Below are 17,265 nucleotides of genomic sequence, written 5' to 3'. Positions count from 1 at the left end.
AGTATCCCAAGATCTTGTGTTTCAACATCTCTTTCCAACCTCAACTAAATTTGGCCCATGTTCATTTCATTAAAGCTCATCCTAGGCACCAAATTGTTAGTTAAAGATCTGAGTATTTAAGAAGGTATTTATGAGTTTTTTGTACTATGTAATCGTTTTTTGTAATTGAACCCATACTGGAGATGTACAAATGTATTCTTTAAGACTGCTGTATGATTTATCTGATCTCAAATATTATATAAACTTAGCAAAACTGACTGAGCCTTTGAGTTTCAAAAGGTTTTCCTCTGTGCAAAATAAATACAGTTGACATAAGTAAAGCAATTATTTGGGTAGATTCCAATCTAAGAGGAGTAATTAAGCATCAAGGTAAGATTTTACCATAAAATCTTTTTTCATAAGAATTTATGAAATTAATTAGATTTTTCTCAAGCTAATATAAATTTTTCATATTTTCTGATAAAATCACTATTTGAAAATTGAATTCTGAATATTTTTTGAGATAATCCTAATGATCTTTCAATGAGTTGTATTGTCATAGTAACAGTTTTTAGAAAACTTGGATTACATAAAATAGAGTGATATCTTTTTTTTTTGTTCATTGAACATTGTACTCTTTCTCAAGACTCCATAAAATTTTACTGGCTATCTCCCATTCCCACAATTCTCTTTCTTTCATCTTTATGGTTTCCATGGCTTTCCTCAAATCTCAGCTAAAATCTATTTTTTGCAAGATGCCATTTCTGTTTTGCTTTAATACTAATGATCTCATTCAGTTCTTTCAAATGTAATTCATAAATGTCTATATGTGGGTGCATGTACATGTGTGTATATATGTGCGTGAATATGTATGTGTATGCACATATACATATATACACATATTATATGTACACCTATCTGTAGATCTCTAACATACACACACACACACACACACACACACGTATACTTGGTACATAATTGTTTCTATGTTGTCCTCTCCATTTGATTGTGGAGAGTTCCTTAAGAGAAGGGACTGCTTTTGCTTTTTTACCCCCAGTGCTTAGCACAGTGTTATATATATAATAGATGCTTATTAAGTCACATTAACTTGACTTGCTTTTGTTCTTTAAATGTTCCCTCTTGATTCAATCTGAAATAAAACTGTATTCATTTAATTTTAGGTTACTTTATAAATTTATTTTTTCCATTAAAATTCATGCCAATTTTTTTTTAATCCTGAAGACAATACACTTGGTATATTCCATTAAGATGTTATTCACAAAAATATATATATATATATATGTTATTTACGCAGGAATACCAAAAATAATAGATATGTAATATGTAATACAACAATTATTTAGCAAATAGCCTAGGTTTTTCTGTAGTAAAAGATATATATTAAGTTCTAAAATTCTCAGATTACTTGAAAAAATGTTATTATTTCCAATTGATATTTCTATCCTGAACTTTCTTTACTTACATCAATTAATGATCTCATTGAACATTTTGGAGAGAGGAGAGGCTGAGTTAAGATAGACACAATTCAAAAGGAATTTTGGAGCACTAGAACCAACAAAAAGATGGGATAAAATAATTTTCCAGTACAAGAAAACTTAGAAGGTCAGCAGGAAAAATCTGTCTGCCAAAGTAACCACACAAAACACCATAGAAGATCAACCAATAGCAAACCAATCACAGCAAACCAGCCTTGGGAGTGACTAAGTTGGGCAGTGGCAGCTTCCAGAGAGTCAGTCATGTTAAGTGTGTCAGACGACTGGTCAGAAAGAAATTACCTTGAAGTCTTTGATATCCAGGCACTGGATATGAGAATCTGCATTACAAGTCGCAATCCAAGAATAAGGAGGATCACCAGCACACTAGAATATAGGGCCACAGAGAAAGGGGATGCTGGTCATAGTTTCAGGGTAGGAAAGAATGCTTGTGGTAATTCACCAGAATACAGCCCAAGTGTTCACAACACTTCTTCTTAGATCATATCACCTTGAAAGAACTGGAAACTTATAGACTCCCAGAATTATTTTAAAAACAACAGCACTTGCATACACACACACACACACACACACACACACACACACACACACAACTGGAGACTTAGAACACCCTGGAAGCAGAGACCAACTTTGATATAAAATTAAAAGTCAAGAAACAGACCAGAAAAAATGAGTAAATAAGAAAAAATAATACTGTACAAACTTGCCTTTGAAATCCAGAATCTTCTAATGGCTATTTTGTCAGAAAACTTGAAAAAATTAATATTAGCATGAGAAAAATCTAATTAAGGAAGATAAACTTGTGAAAAAAAATTTATAGTAAAATCTTACCTTGATCAACATAGACAATTAATTACAGAGATTAAACACAAATTCATATGACAACAGAAATAAAAACAATTATATCCAAAGTCTCAGAGAAAAATATTAATTGGTCTCAGGCCCAAAATGAATTCCTGAAAGAGCTTGAAAAGAATATTTAAAAATCAAATTAGAGAGGCAAAGGAAAAAATTGAGGAAAGAAATGAGAATGATGCAAGAAAATAGTGAAACAAAAATTAACAGTTTGGTTAAGGAGGAACAAAAATACTGAAGAAAATAACACCTTAAAAACAGAATAGCAAAATAGTAAAAGATATACAAAAATTCGTTAGAGAGAATTTCTTTAAAAAAAGCAGAATTGATCAAATGGAAAAAAAGAGGCATAAAAATTCTCTTAAGAAAAGAACTCCTTAAAATGTAGAATTAGGTAAATGGAATGAGTACAAAAACTCATTGAAGAAAATAATTTATTTACAAATTAGAATCAGACAACTAGAAGCTAGTGACTCCCTGAAACATCAAGAAACAGTAAAACAAAATAAAAGAAGAAAATACAAAATATCTCATTGTAAAAACAACTGACTTGGAAAATAGATTAGGGAGAGATCATTTTAAAATTATTGGCCAGAGAAGCTAGATAGAGCACAGCCCTTAGGTATAGATGCTCTTAAAAGTATTTTAAAATATCTTGAGATTTTCTGATTCAATTTCTTTGTTAAGGATCAGGTCTTAAACCAAAACCAATCTGATTCTAAGACTCAGATTGCATGTAAATAACAGTCATTTCTGCTTTGGCCAGAAACCCTGAGGGTCTTCCCCTCCATATTCATTAATTAATTCATTTATTTATTTAAAAAAATTTTTGGACTAGATGAAAGAGGAGATTCTTTGCCTCAATTGCTAGCCAGCTTTAAACACTAACAAGTGTAGCCTCAGTCTAACTGAAACCTGTTGGAGGCCTTAGTCTAAAAAGACAAAGGTATCCCCATTGCATCCAGGACCATATAAATGATCCTGATTTATATCTTATCACTAAACCCAGATGGATCTGGAGGGAAAAGTGAGTCAGGTGACCTTGCATAGCCCTCCCTCATTTAAATTCAGTTCATTTGCATATGATGGCATCCCCACCCTGAAGTCATCTATCTACTTCAGGAAAATGGACAAATAACAACAGAGAAGTAGGAGGGGGAAAAGGATAAGAGAGGGTTGGGATTGATAAAAGGGAAAAACTGATTGGGGGAAGTGTAATTAGAAGCAAAACCCTTTTGTGGAGGGACAAGGTGAAAGGAGAGGGAAAAAAAAGAAAAATATGGAAAAATAAAAAAATACATAGTAATAATAACTGAAAAATTTTGTAACCATTTTCTATGATAAAGATCTCATTTTTTAAATATATAGAGAACTGAGGCAAATTTATAAGAATATAAGTCATAGCTCAGTTGATAAATGGTCAAAGAGATAGTTTTCAGAATAGGAAATCAAAGCTATAAATGGTCAAAGAAAGTTTTCAGAATAGGAAATCAAAGCTATTTTTAGTGATATGAAAAAATGCTCTAAATCATTGTCGATTAGAGAAATGCTAATTAAAACATCTCTGAAGTACCATCTTGAAAAAAGAAAGTAAGAAATGTTGCAGTGATGTGGAAAAATTGGGATAGTTGTGATATATGATTGTGATTAAATACTATTGCTCCATAAGAAGGATTGAGGAATAAGCTTTCAAAAAACCTGGGAAGATTTATATGAACTAAGCAGAATCAGGATAATAGTGCACATGGTAAGAGCAATATTATGTAATGATCAATTGTGAATAATGATTTAGCTATTCTTATTAATAAAATGATATGACATCCAAAGAACTTATGATGAAAAAATGCTATCCACCTCCAGAGAAGAATTGATAAAATCTGAATGCAGAATGAAGCATACATTTGTTTAAACTTTATTTTTCATGGAGGTTTTTGTCTGTGTTTTCTTTCACAACATGGCTAATAAATATTTTTCATGATTGTGCATGTGTAACTGACATCAAATGGCTTGCCTTCTCAATGAGAGATTAGAGAAAGGAAAAAGGAAAGGAATTTGGAATTAAAAAAATAAGTAAATGTTAAAAATTGTTTCTATATTTAATTGGAAAAAAATAATTTTAAAAACATAGTGTGTGTCTGTATGTATGAATTAATTTTATTTTAATTGAGAATTTTCCATAAATGTTTTAATTTTATTCTTAAATATGACAAAAACCTTATTAATCCACTATCCTACCTTAGCAAGAATTGGATATTAGCACTTTAATAACGTAAACATTCTTTTTATGCTATTTTGTCATACTCTAACATCATTTGCACTGCTCATTTTCGTTTTTTTCTTGATAGTATTTTACTTTTCCATAATACATATAAAATGGTTTTTCAACATTCATTTTTGTAAGACTTTGTGTCCCAAATTTTTCTCCCTTTCCCTTTTATTTATCCCCTCCCCAAGATAGTAAGCAATCTGATGTAATATAAACATGTGCAGTCCTTTTAACCATATTACCATATTTGTCATATTATGCCAGAAAAATCAGACCAAAAGGCAAAAGACCACAAAACAGAAAAAGCAATTCATCAAACAAACAAAAAAAGATAAAAATACTATGAGAGAATTTAGTCTTCATAATTCTCTGGATGTAGATGGCATTTTCCATTCCAAGTCTATTGGAATTGTCTTGAATCACTGCATTGCTAAGATCCAAGGACATCACAGTTGCTCATCACATAATCCTGTTGTTGCTGTTTACAACATTCTGCTCACTTCACTTAGCATCAGTTTCTGAAATCAATCTGCTCATCATTTCTTGTAGACCAATAGTATTCCATTGCATTCACATACCATAACTTATTCAATCATTCCCCAATTGACAGGCAACCATTCAATTTCCAATTCTTTGACACCACAAAAAAAAAAAAAAAAAAAAAAAAAAAAAAAAGAGTTGCTACATTTTTGCACATATGTGTGTGTCCTCTTCCCTCTTTTATGATCTCTTGGTATACAGGATATGTAGTAACATTGCTGAATCAAAAGATATTCACATTCATTGCTCATTTTCATTATATAATACTGATACTATATATCAGGCTAAAGTGTTAAATAATTCCAGAATGATTTATAGGTCTTGATTTTTTTTGAATGAGTGCTAATTCTTAAAAGTTAAGTTGAGTTCTTCCCTACCTACCTCCAAAAAATAAGGGTTTAATTGAGAGTTTAAGTTAATAAAGATTTTGGTACATAATGAGTTGAGGCCTTTTACAAAACTGCTGAGCTCCCTCCTAGATTTCAAATGATTCACCCCCATTGGTACATATATTTATCTCATAAGAATATGGGAAGAAGTAGGAGATATTTTAATGGATTATTGTTTTACGATACATATCTAACAATGTATTTATTGACAAGATAAACATATACAAAGAGCATCTTTAAATAAAGATTATATTATATATTATATATAGAATATATTTTATTCACCAAGATGACTGCAATCATCTTTGGCTTCATAGATAAGTTTAGGATGTTGTCTAAAGGATTAGTTGTCTGAGGTTAAATGATTTAACCAAATCTATACAGAACACTATTTTCAGAAATTAAAGTTCTTCCTTTTTGAAATATGTCCTGTTTCCTTAAATTTCAGGTTTTAGCAGATTATATTGACAGAGACTAGAATCATTGATCCACTTAATTTTTTTTTATTCATAATAAAACATATAGATACATATCCTTCTTCTAGTTAACAATATAGTATGGTATTCTTAATCAATATTAACATGGATGTTTTTATTCACTTTACTTTAATGAAGTCCTTTCTGTTTCATTTATGTATATCACTATAAAATGTAATATACCAACCTTTCCATCCAGAGTTTGGGATTGATTTTCGGTTCATGGTTGCATGAAAAATTCAAATACACTTAAGTAAAGTGCCACTTTCTGGCTATATAATTTTGCATAATTACTTATTCCCAATTGCTATGTTTTATGTGGGTGTCTCATTCAATAAAGTAGCTCATTATGATAATTGTGCTACACCTTTCTAACAGAAGTAATTCTTATCAAGCCCTATTCATATGACCATTGTTTTGGTCCTTTGTGGTCATGTATTTATTATAACTATTTTTCCACATATTATGAAGCTTTTGATTTTTTCAGATAAGGAAAAAGAAATCAACCAGTACTCCTAATTTCCCACAGATGGACAAAAATATGTACTGTAACACATAAACATTTTTCTTTAATTTTTAAGAAAAGCATGCAATATTTATTTCATGCTTAAATAAATATTAATATATTATTTAATATTATATTTATTATATTATAATAATATAATAAATATAAATTATATTTATTTATATAAATATAAATAAATTTTATTTATTTATAAATATTAATATATTTATATTTAAATAATATTTAAATAAATTATTTAAAATATTTAATTAATTAATTAAAATAAATATTTATTTTAATTAAATATTAATATTAAATTAAATTAATTAAAATAAATATTAATATATTCAGTAATCTGAAAACCAACAAGAATAAAAAAAAACCATAGCTTCTAATTCTTAAATTTATTTAAGACTCAATTCACAGACTCCAAATTCTCCCTGCTTCAAGGTAAAAGTCATCAAGACTCTGAAAAGCAACTTCAGAGTCCAGACTTTGTCCAAAGTAGGAATCTTTAATCATCCAGTACTTCCCTGAAAATCCTCAACAATGGAGAACTTATTTCCCTATCATAAGGCAACCTTTTCCATTTGTTAGTTCTCTTAATAAGGTTTTCCTTATATTTAGTAGTATAATCCATTGAGTTCTCTATGGTTAGGCAAAACAAACCTAAAACATTCTCCACATAACTCTTTAAAACCTTCAGAAATTTGAAATCAATTATCAAAAAAGTCATAGTTTCTCCAAGAAATTGAATTCAAAGGTCATCCAGTCTGACCAATACTCATTGAGATTAAGCTAATTCTTCACTGCTTGAAGATTTCTAGTGATGAAGGAACCCAATACTTCCTAAAACATCCTATGCTATTTTTATATAACACTGTTGGAAAATGTCTTCCCTTTGCACTGAATTGCAAGCATCCTTTCTATACATTCTGTCCAGTATTTCTAATTCTGTTCTCCGCAAAGCAGAACAAACCAACTCTGTTTCATATGACAGCTTTTTAAGCACTTGAAGAAAGTGCTTATATCTTTCTTCTGTTTTATCTTCTCCAGGTTAAACTTCTGCCTTAGAATGGTTGTGAGGCTCTTCAAACTGTAGTTCAAAGAATTGGGGTCTCTGAAACCCTTTCAGAGGGTCTACAAATTCAAAATTATTTTTTATTTATAATATAGTAAATAGCTATAAATATAACCCATGTGAACAAAAACTCTTCGAACAGATCCTCAATAGTTTTTTAACAACATGAAGATACTGAAAACAAAAGTTTGAGAACCACTGCTCTTCACTATCATGGTTGCTGAACCAGAGAATGAAGTGAAACTGATTTTGGATCCCAGCTGTTTTTACCTCATGTGACCATAGGAGTCCTCTATGGATTTGTATTTTCTCATTTTAAAATTAAGGGAGCTGAATTATCTCAATATGTTGGTCTTCCCCTCTGAACTACCTCTGGTTTATCAAAATCTTTCCTAAAGTGTAGTACTCAGAACTGGACATATTATTCTAGATGTCTATGTCCTTGGAATGGATACCCTAATATAAATTTAACTTTTCAACTTTTGAAACTCACTATTTCGATCTGTTGAAATCTTTTAGAGTTCTAATTCTTCCATACAATATATTAGCCATCTCTTTAAGACACGTATCATCCATAAAGTAGATAGATATGCTCCTTTAAAGATGAAGCTCTAAAATAGTATTATCCCATTAAAATTTTTGCATGTGTTTTGTCAGCCAACACATTCCAAATCCACTGAAACATATTCCCACACAACTCTCTTTCCACCTAGTTTATAAAGATATTGTGAGAGACTCTTGCAATATACTGTTAGTAACCTTCACTGAGAAAACTTCATGTATTCCTATGATTTCTAGCATTTTTAATAGTTATGGATATTACATTTGTCAAAAGTTATTTTTCTGCATCTGTTGAGATAACCACATGATTTTTTTGTTGTTTTGCAATTGGTATAGTTAATTATGCTCATAGTTTTTCTAAAAAGTTACCAGAAGTCAATAGCAAGCTAACTGAACTAAATTTTCTAAAGATATTTTCTTCCCATTTTGGAAAGATCTGGGCATTATATGCACCTTTCCATGCATATTTACCTTTCCCAATCTTCACAGTTTTCAATTCTGCTAGCAATAGCTGAAGAAACAAATCTACTAGTTATTTCAATATACGAACATTGCATTAAATTATCTTGGCTAGGTGATTTTAATTCATCAAAGACAGATAAGTGCTCTGTTACTATTCCCTTCCTTATCTTGGGTATCAATCGTCCTACTATCCATTTTCCCCCTTTCTTTTTGAGTCTAGAGTCCAGTGTTATTGCCATTCTCTTTGGCAAAGAACATAAAATCAACAATCAAAGTGCTGGGCATCACCTCTTATTTTCTGAAAGGTAGATATTAATCTCTTAGAATTATCAAATAAGATAACATTGTGAAGTGCTTAGCACAATGCACATAGTAGGCACTTAATTTATGCTTGGTTTTTGTTTCTGTTTTTCTCTTTCAGGCCATGCTCAGATGTTACAAACTGTTCCTCCTCTCCGTGTCTGTAAATGTTTAAGAAAAATTTTTGAAGCATAATAATGCTCTGTTAACCCTTTATTTGCATGGGTCCTTTTGAACAAAGCAGACCCTTCCATTATCATATTCCAATTGTGAATTGCATTCCATCATATTTCAGTAAGATAGGTTCCACCCAAATAGATCTGCATTTTTTAATATATTAATTTATTTTATTTCCCTTATTCTGGACATTGACATATAAATGTTTTAGTCCATAAGCATCCTTTTTAAGAAGGCAACAAATTATGATTATAGAATTACACTATTTTTCTTTTTTGTTAATTTCCTTTTCCATTTCTACTTCTGTCTTTTCTTGGGCTTAGAAAGATAGCATAAAATGGTCAATTAGTGAAAAGATAAGAAGAAAATTCTTGGGTTTCCTCACTGAGTTCAAACAAGCAGTACTGAAACCAATATCTACTAACAGATTACTTCAGCAATTATTATCAGCAATTCATCAGCAATATCAATCCATATTGTTACTTTCTAATCTCAAGAGAATTCCTAAAAATATGGTCTTTGCATGTATTAAAAGAATTCTTGGGGGAAGTCTAGGAAAGGAAGAGGAAAATATTCACAGTTGATTACCTGTAGCCAATCACATCTGTATAGTCAACACAATTGAGTGAAATGTATAGAACTGCTACTATATTTATTATTTATTTTTTTAAAAATAGATAAACATTTGACTTATTAGAGCAAGACTCAACTATAAAGATTCTTTTATGATCAGTTGTCATTCTTGCATATCAGGATTCCTTGATATATATATAAACCCCACCTGTTAGATGATCCTCCCCCAATTATGGCATTCACTTGGTATATGGCTTATGTTTACTTCTGTTTGCTTATATGATATTTTCTCTGATGAAATGAAAGTTTCTTGGTATATTTGGTTTTTTTTCCCCTTTATATTTCCAGCACCAAATACAGTGATACCTAGAAGGCATTCAATGCTTATGATTTGGTTAATTCCACAACATCCTGAAGTAAAAGAATATATATATATATATATTTAGTTGACAAAAATGTTTGTCAGTGTTCTTAAAGATACTTTATACAAAGTACATTTAGAAGAAAAATCCCCAATAAATCATGACATATTATTATAGATGTTCCTATTTGCAGATGATGTTGCCCTCATTACATCAAAATCTATAATACTACAGGGTCTCTTCAGTAAAATCCATGATCAGCCAATAAGTTCAATTTAACAGTACATAGAAGAAAAATTAAGTAGATGAAGAATGTAATTTGTCTATATCATGATATATAATTGGTCATATAACTCATATATCTTGGAGAGATGATTTTGATCCAGAATTAATTATGAAAAAAAGCACAAAATGAGAGTGCTCTATAGAATATAGGCTCCTTGAGATCAATGAGTATGCATGCTCAATAATTTGGATCAATAAAAAGGATGAACCTTTGTTGTTCAATTGTTGTTAAGTTATTTTCAGTCATGGACAACTCTTTGTGACCTATTTGAGGTTTTCTTGACAAAGATACTGGAATTGTTTTGCTATTTCCTTCTCCAGCTCATTTGGCAAATGAGGAAATTGAGACAAACAATAACTTGCGCAGGTGTCTGAGGCCAGATTTGAACTTGGAAAATGAGAATTTCTGATTCCACACCCAGGATTTATCCACCTTGTCACCTACTGCCAGTGTAACTTTCTTGAACTGAATTGACCGTGACTACTGAACCACTATGAGTAAACTTTTAGAAATCATGTAAACCATAAAACATGCTACAGAATTATACAAAAAGAAGCATTCACCAGTATTCAGAAAAGAAAAAAAGGGTGATATCTTCAAACTTCCAACTATTAAGCTTGACTTGAACTCCTGATGAAATTTTAGAATGTATTACTACCGAGACAGCTTGTGACCATTCAGGAAGATAAGCATTGATCACTAAGAGCCTGATTGGATTTAGAAAGAACAGATTGTGCCAGACTAATGACATTTCCTTTTAGAACAGGGATACTAGACTAATTAGTCTGGAGGAGGTCTTAGATATAGTGTACCTGACTTTCATCAAATCATTTGACAAAGACAAATATAGCTTTCACCTGCCTAAGAAACTCCCATATTCATGGTATTTGGAGAATAGTCATCTATTCAGAATAACAACCCTAATCCTCTTCTCTTCCCAGTTTATCTCCTTATATCAGACCAAGATGACACATTAATTCAGAGCAGAAGCCATTCATTAATAACAAAAGAATATCTTCCATATCCAAAGAGGCATAATATCCCACAGATTACCATGTTGTCAGGGGAAGAGGGAACTCCTTAGGCAACTCAAACTTTTGTGGTTGCATCCCAGCTGGAACAATTTTCATAACTCTCTTAGTCTCCTAACAATTCACTATATCATATCTCAAATGATGTCCACTCTGCCTTCAAAGATGCTACTTTCTTCTTTTCCATTGAGCTGCTGACATTTGATCTGGATTGCTTCTCTGCTATTTGATGAATCACTAGTATTTGCTGGAGTTCTCTCGAGCTGCTGGTATTTGTTTTTCCTCAAAGACAAATTTTATCTCTCTTTTGTGAATTTTCCCAATCTTAAATAAAGATTGTTTTATCTTTCTTTTTAGCACCATAATTATACTCAGCCAGCAGAGCAGATTCCTTCAAGTCAAAATCTTGCCTTTTGACTATTTTGTTCTTCCTCAGTAGTAATTTCCTCAGGCCTACATGATTTTAAGTTGGGATGAATAAAGTCCTTTAAATTCCCATAAGGACTCTGAAAGCTAGCACCAGCACCAAATAAATTATCCTGGAGCTTCATTCACATTAACATATCATTCACCTATCACCCCAAATATCTTCTTCAGGTTATATATGACTATCCTTTCTCAAGATAACATCTCTGCATTGTCTTTATACTTCTACACAACATAAGAAGCTGCAGCTTCTGAAAAAGGTCCAGTCTCACTATCAGTTGAGAAAATTCATGAAAGTTTTTTTTTTTCTTTAATGGAGTTTGGTGAACCTGATGACTGCTAGTTTTGCTATAGCTACACCAAGTCAATTGCCCTTACACAAGTGCTAACTTAGAAAATAAGATAAGTCTTAGGCTATATACTACTAGTTAGGGGGTTCAAATATTAATGAATCACTGTACTAAAAAAGTAGTCACAAACTGGCAGAAAAGAGATTAGCCTAAAGAGCAAAACTAAGAGATAGTCACCTTAATCTCAGGGACTCATTGGTCTTATTTATAAAACTATATGGTTATTGTTTTCCATATGTTGTTTAAAAGTGACCTATTAGTCCTGGAGACATGAAGTCCTGAAACTTATCTCTTAATTTCAGCTTCATTTTGATTGGTTTTCAAAATCTTAAAAAAGTACTTACAAAATTTCAGCTGTTTAAAATTACAAAAGTAAGTAATAACTTCCACATTGATTATTATGCCCAATAAATTACAATTATACTTATGTATCCTAATAACTATATCAATCTTTATCCACATATGAGTCTATGCCAATAATGTAGAATACTGAGTTAAACTTTCATCAGCAGTATCATGATTTTAAAATACATGTTTAAAAATGAAAAAGTTATATTCAAATTTGGATTGATCCTGTTAGTGTGTTAATTGGTTATTTAAACAAATTATTCTCCATACATTTAGTTTAAAATAATAAGTTGGACATGTGAAGCCTTAGAACAAAAAAAAAAAAAGTTGTTTTTTTTTTTTTTTTTTTTTTTTTTAAATCTTCAATGTAAAATGGATTCCAACTTTCTATAAAAGTGTTTGCCCTGGGATTTTGCATTGATTGAGTTCCATTATGCCTATCTCAGTAATCAGTCTCAGAGTAATCAATGCTGTCATTCACACATTCTCAGTTTATCTTGTTTCTCTTGAATCAGGTGTTGAATTAAAAAAAAAAAAAGTCATTTCTCTAGAATAAGCAGAGACAAGTAGTATCATTCAGAAACAGAAGATGGCACTGCAGAGTAGTTAGTACAATCTCACACTCCAACAGTCAAGAGGATTCTGATGTGATTGAAGAATATTCTTTGCTAAATGACAACTATCAACTTTTACTAAAGCTTTGTGAGAGACTACTATAATAAATGAGGAAATTGCCATCTTTTGTTGTTGTTGCTCTTGAGAAAAAGGCACTATCAGTAAAATTATAATGTTTTACCTACCTATTTAAGCATTTGTAACTGCCATTTTCCCTTCTGTTCAAGATTTTCCCCAATGCAATCTGTTTAAAACCCAAAAACATGTGTAACATCAGAAGATCTATTGAAAAATTCATTCTGCTGCTACCTTGTAAATAGCCAGTATTTGTACTTACTTGGTGAAATAACTAGCAATCAGGAAACTAGCTCTAATGTTCTCACTAGTAACTCATTTTCCTCTCTTTTTATCCTTTCAAACAAGGAAAAGAAAAAATAAACAGTACTTTAGCATATATGGCTTATAAATAATGAGAGAAACACTATAACATTCTCAGTTTCTGAAAGAAAGGGTTTTTTTCTAACAGGAAGAAAATTGTTATAAGATTCAATAGCTCAATCACTTCCCGGCTGTGCTTGATTGAATTCAGACTGCTACCTTTCAGTAAGAAAAAAGTGACTGAAACATGTCATCACCCTTTGAGGATGGGATTGCTTATTTCCCAAGTGTAACTGGAAAGACAAGTGTATGATTTCTACTCCTACTACATGTACCTGAAATATCTCTGTAGTCTTGAACTTGCTCTTGAGTGTGTGTGTGTGTGTGTGTGTGTGCATTCATGTGTGTTTAATAACAGATAAACTGTCATGATGACTTTAATGATCATATTCCATCCAGCTCAATCATTCCATCATTGACAATGATTCCAATAATCTAGCAAGAGAGACTGATTATTCTCCTTGATGTCAGGCCAGAGAGGTTAAACCACTGCTAAAGGTCACCCTTGTTTCCTATCTTTGAGCCAATCCCTTCTTTGTGAGAAAATATTGTCCCCAATGCCATGGTAGTTCATTTTTAAAAAAAAATTAATTCCTTGAATTTCCCTTTCTTTAGAATCCTGCCAACATATTTTCTTGTCCTCTTTTTTCCATAAACTTATTTGCTACAAAGCTCTTTACTAAGGCAATAAGTCATCAGAGAATAGAATTGAGGGTATGAGGAAAGCCAGCACCTGAATCTCACCTCAAGCACTTATTATCTATATGACTGTGGACAAGTGACCATAACCTGGTTCAGATTTACTTTCTTCTCTGTAAAATGGCAATAATAGTTATGGTTATTCAGAGAATCAAATGAGATAATTTACATAAATGAGGTAATGTATATAAAATGTTTGTAAATTTTAATGACCTACTTAAATGTCAGGTATTATTCATTTAGCAGGATTTTCCACTATCAAAACCATGTTACCATACCCTTTGTGGATTGTGTTTATTATTGGTATCTTTTTGTACAGAATCAATGGGACAGAGAAATGGAAGGAACATCAGAAATCATCGAATCAAACATATCATAGGATCATCATCTAGAGCTCTAAGTGACCTCAGTAGTTATTCACTACAACTTTCACATTATAGATGAGGAAATTGAGGGCTAAAATTGCTAAATGATTTCCCTCAAATCTCATGTGCAAGAAGTAGAAAGCTAGAATTGTTTACAATCATTGAAGATGGCATTATTTTATTTGTTTCCAGGTGTGGCTAAAAAGACTGATATGTTCCTAGCAATTCTTTCCTAAATATCCCACATGGTAATATAATGTTTACAAAAGTTTGAAAGACATAATTTCTGGGTAATTTAATCATTTTATTGATGACATTTTAATAAAAGAAGGGTCATTTGGCCATCTTTCTCTTAGATCAAAGATGATAGTAGCAGGGTCACAGTTTATATGTCTTTTGGCATATAAGAAGCCTGTTTCCCACAGGGGCAATCAACTCTGATGGTTAATAAGTAATTTGAGAATTAATATTACAATGAGGGGCAGAACCTGAACTTTGATTACATTATATACTTTTTTCTCAAATCTATTCATAGAATTTATCCCAACCAAAACATGAATAGAGTATAAATGCTGAGGTCTGATTGGAAGAGAAAGTTAGTTCAATCTTCCAAGACTAAGGTCTTAAAATGAACATAAAAGAAATCTGAATCTCCCCAAATCATTAGTTATTTATGATTTCTCTGAGTACCATTGATGTAATGAAACATCACTCATAGAACTTATTGCAATGTTTAGCCACTTTGGTTTGTATAAAGATTTTGAGTGTCTTTGTTTATAAAAAAAAAATTTCACTTTAACTTACAGATTAATTTAACACTATGTTTTAAAGATACAAAAGTTTTTCTCAGTTCACTTTAATCTTAGTTCCTTCCCTCTTGGATTATCTTCAATTTATCCTATACAGTTGTTTGCAATTACTCTATGAGCTCTTGTAGAGCAGTGACTTTATTTGATTAGTTTTGTTTTTTTTTAATTTTGGGATTTTATTGCATCCCCAGTTCTTAGTACTATGCTTGGCAAAAAGTATGGCTCTTTAACTTATGTATCTGTCTTTAAATGCAATTTTTTCATGTGCTTTAGCATTTAGTTAGGAGAGGACATTCAGAAGAAGAAGAATATCAGGATTGGAAAAATAAAGTTCATATATTTATCTATTTAGAGATCATTTTCAACCTTTAGTTTGGCTCTTTCACTTGGATAATGAAATTATAAATCATATTATAGAGGATTCAGAAGAAAGTGAAAATAGGGAAAATAGAGGCAACAACATGGAAGGCTTTCACAAAGATTTTAACTATGAAAGGGAAGAGAGATCAACATTGTTATTATTGTTGTAGTCCAGTCTTGTCAGACACTTCACGATCCCATGTGGAGTTTTCTTGACCCAAATACTGGAGTGATTTGCCATTTCTTTCTCCTACTCATTTTACAGATGAGGAGATTGAGGCAAAGTGTCTGAGGTCAGATTTGAACTAAAAAGGGAAAGTCTTCTTGACTCCAGGCCACTTAGCTGCCCCATCATCATCATCATAATAAACCATACAATTACTAATATTTCATTTTTCTCTTTAGAGAAAACCTCTGAAACTTTTATTATAACCCCATCACAGAAAAAAAAATGATTATGTTAAAACATGTAAATATGATCTTATAGAAATACAAAATAAGTTATCTGAGAAATTCCTTATAATTTCCAGAAATTCTGACTTTTTAAAAAAAATTCTGAATCCCAAGGATTAATATCTGTAAGAATTTGGTTAGAGAGAGATGCCTGAATGGTGTCAATGAGTAAATATCAAAGGGAGATCTCAGTGGATGACATCAATTTTTGGTGAAATTTGAGACAAAAACCTTCAGTGAAAATGGGGTTTGTGGGACTATAGATACCCATAGAAGGCTTGAAGAAAAACAAGTATTGGAATAACACAGAAGGCTTGAAGAAAAACAAGGACTGGAATAACTATTGTAGGGGAATAGCAAAGCACTTAGGGAAGAATAGAAGTTTGCTTTTCTTCAGGGGGATCTCAGTAGAGTGTTATGATTTCTTGATTTTCTCCATCTCCATTAAGTAGCATATAAAGGCGATATATGGTCTGAGTAGTTTATTGATGGAGAATGGTGCCATGATCATCAACAGATCAAGGATCAAAGGTTCAAGAATGAAAGAGAAATGTGAAATTGAGTTGGTTTAACAAAAGCTCAAGATAGGGAAAGTAGCCTGACCAGAATCTTGGAAAGGCGTGAAGGGAATGAAGGTCAGAGTGAGAAAAAAGAAAAGGGTAGGAGACATAAGACATAGGGGAAAATATATAATGATAAAAATTATCATCATTCAAAAAATTTTACAGTTCATAAATGTAGAAATGGACATTCATTGGTGATGGCAAGGTCTAGCACATGACTGTCTTTATGTGTAATCTAAGATGAAGTAGAGGAATAGATTATAAGGACTAAATAGATTGAAGATCTAAGAAGTTAAAGCATTTGAAGAAACATCATTGAATATTGAAGTCTCTTAATATGGGGGCAAGCAATAGGGAGGAGAAAAACAAAACTTGGACTCAGTCACTGAACTCATTGGGAAAAGAAGGAACATTCTCTTATGCTTGATACATAATAGCCATGAAGATCTGAACTGTGTGATATATTTGGATAGGTTGCTAGT

The 17,265-nt window shown here is 31.4% G+C and overlaps 1 protein-coding gene across 2 annotated transcripts in view; it reads left to right on the top strand.

The window, feature by feature from the left end:
- The window catches only part of NALCN (sodium leak channel, non-selective), a 513,455-nt gene that overhangs the window by 407,494 nt on the left and 88,696 nt on the right, over window positions 1-17,265 (top strand). The window lies entirely within an intron of this gene.

The sequence above is a fragment of the Antechinus flavipes genome, chromosome 3, assembly GCF_016432865.1.
Source record: "Antechinus flavipes isolate AdamAnt ecotype Samford, QLD, Australia chromosome 3, AdamAnt_v2, whole genome shotgun sequence".
Classification (NCBI taxonomy): Eukaryota; Metazoa; Chordata; class Mammalia; order Dasyuromorphia; family Dasyuridae; genus Antechinus; species Antechinus flavipes.
This window is presented reverse-complemented; position numbering and strand designations above follow the sequence as displayed.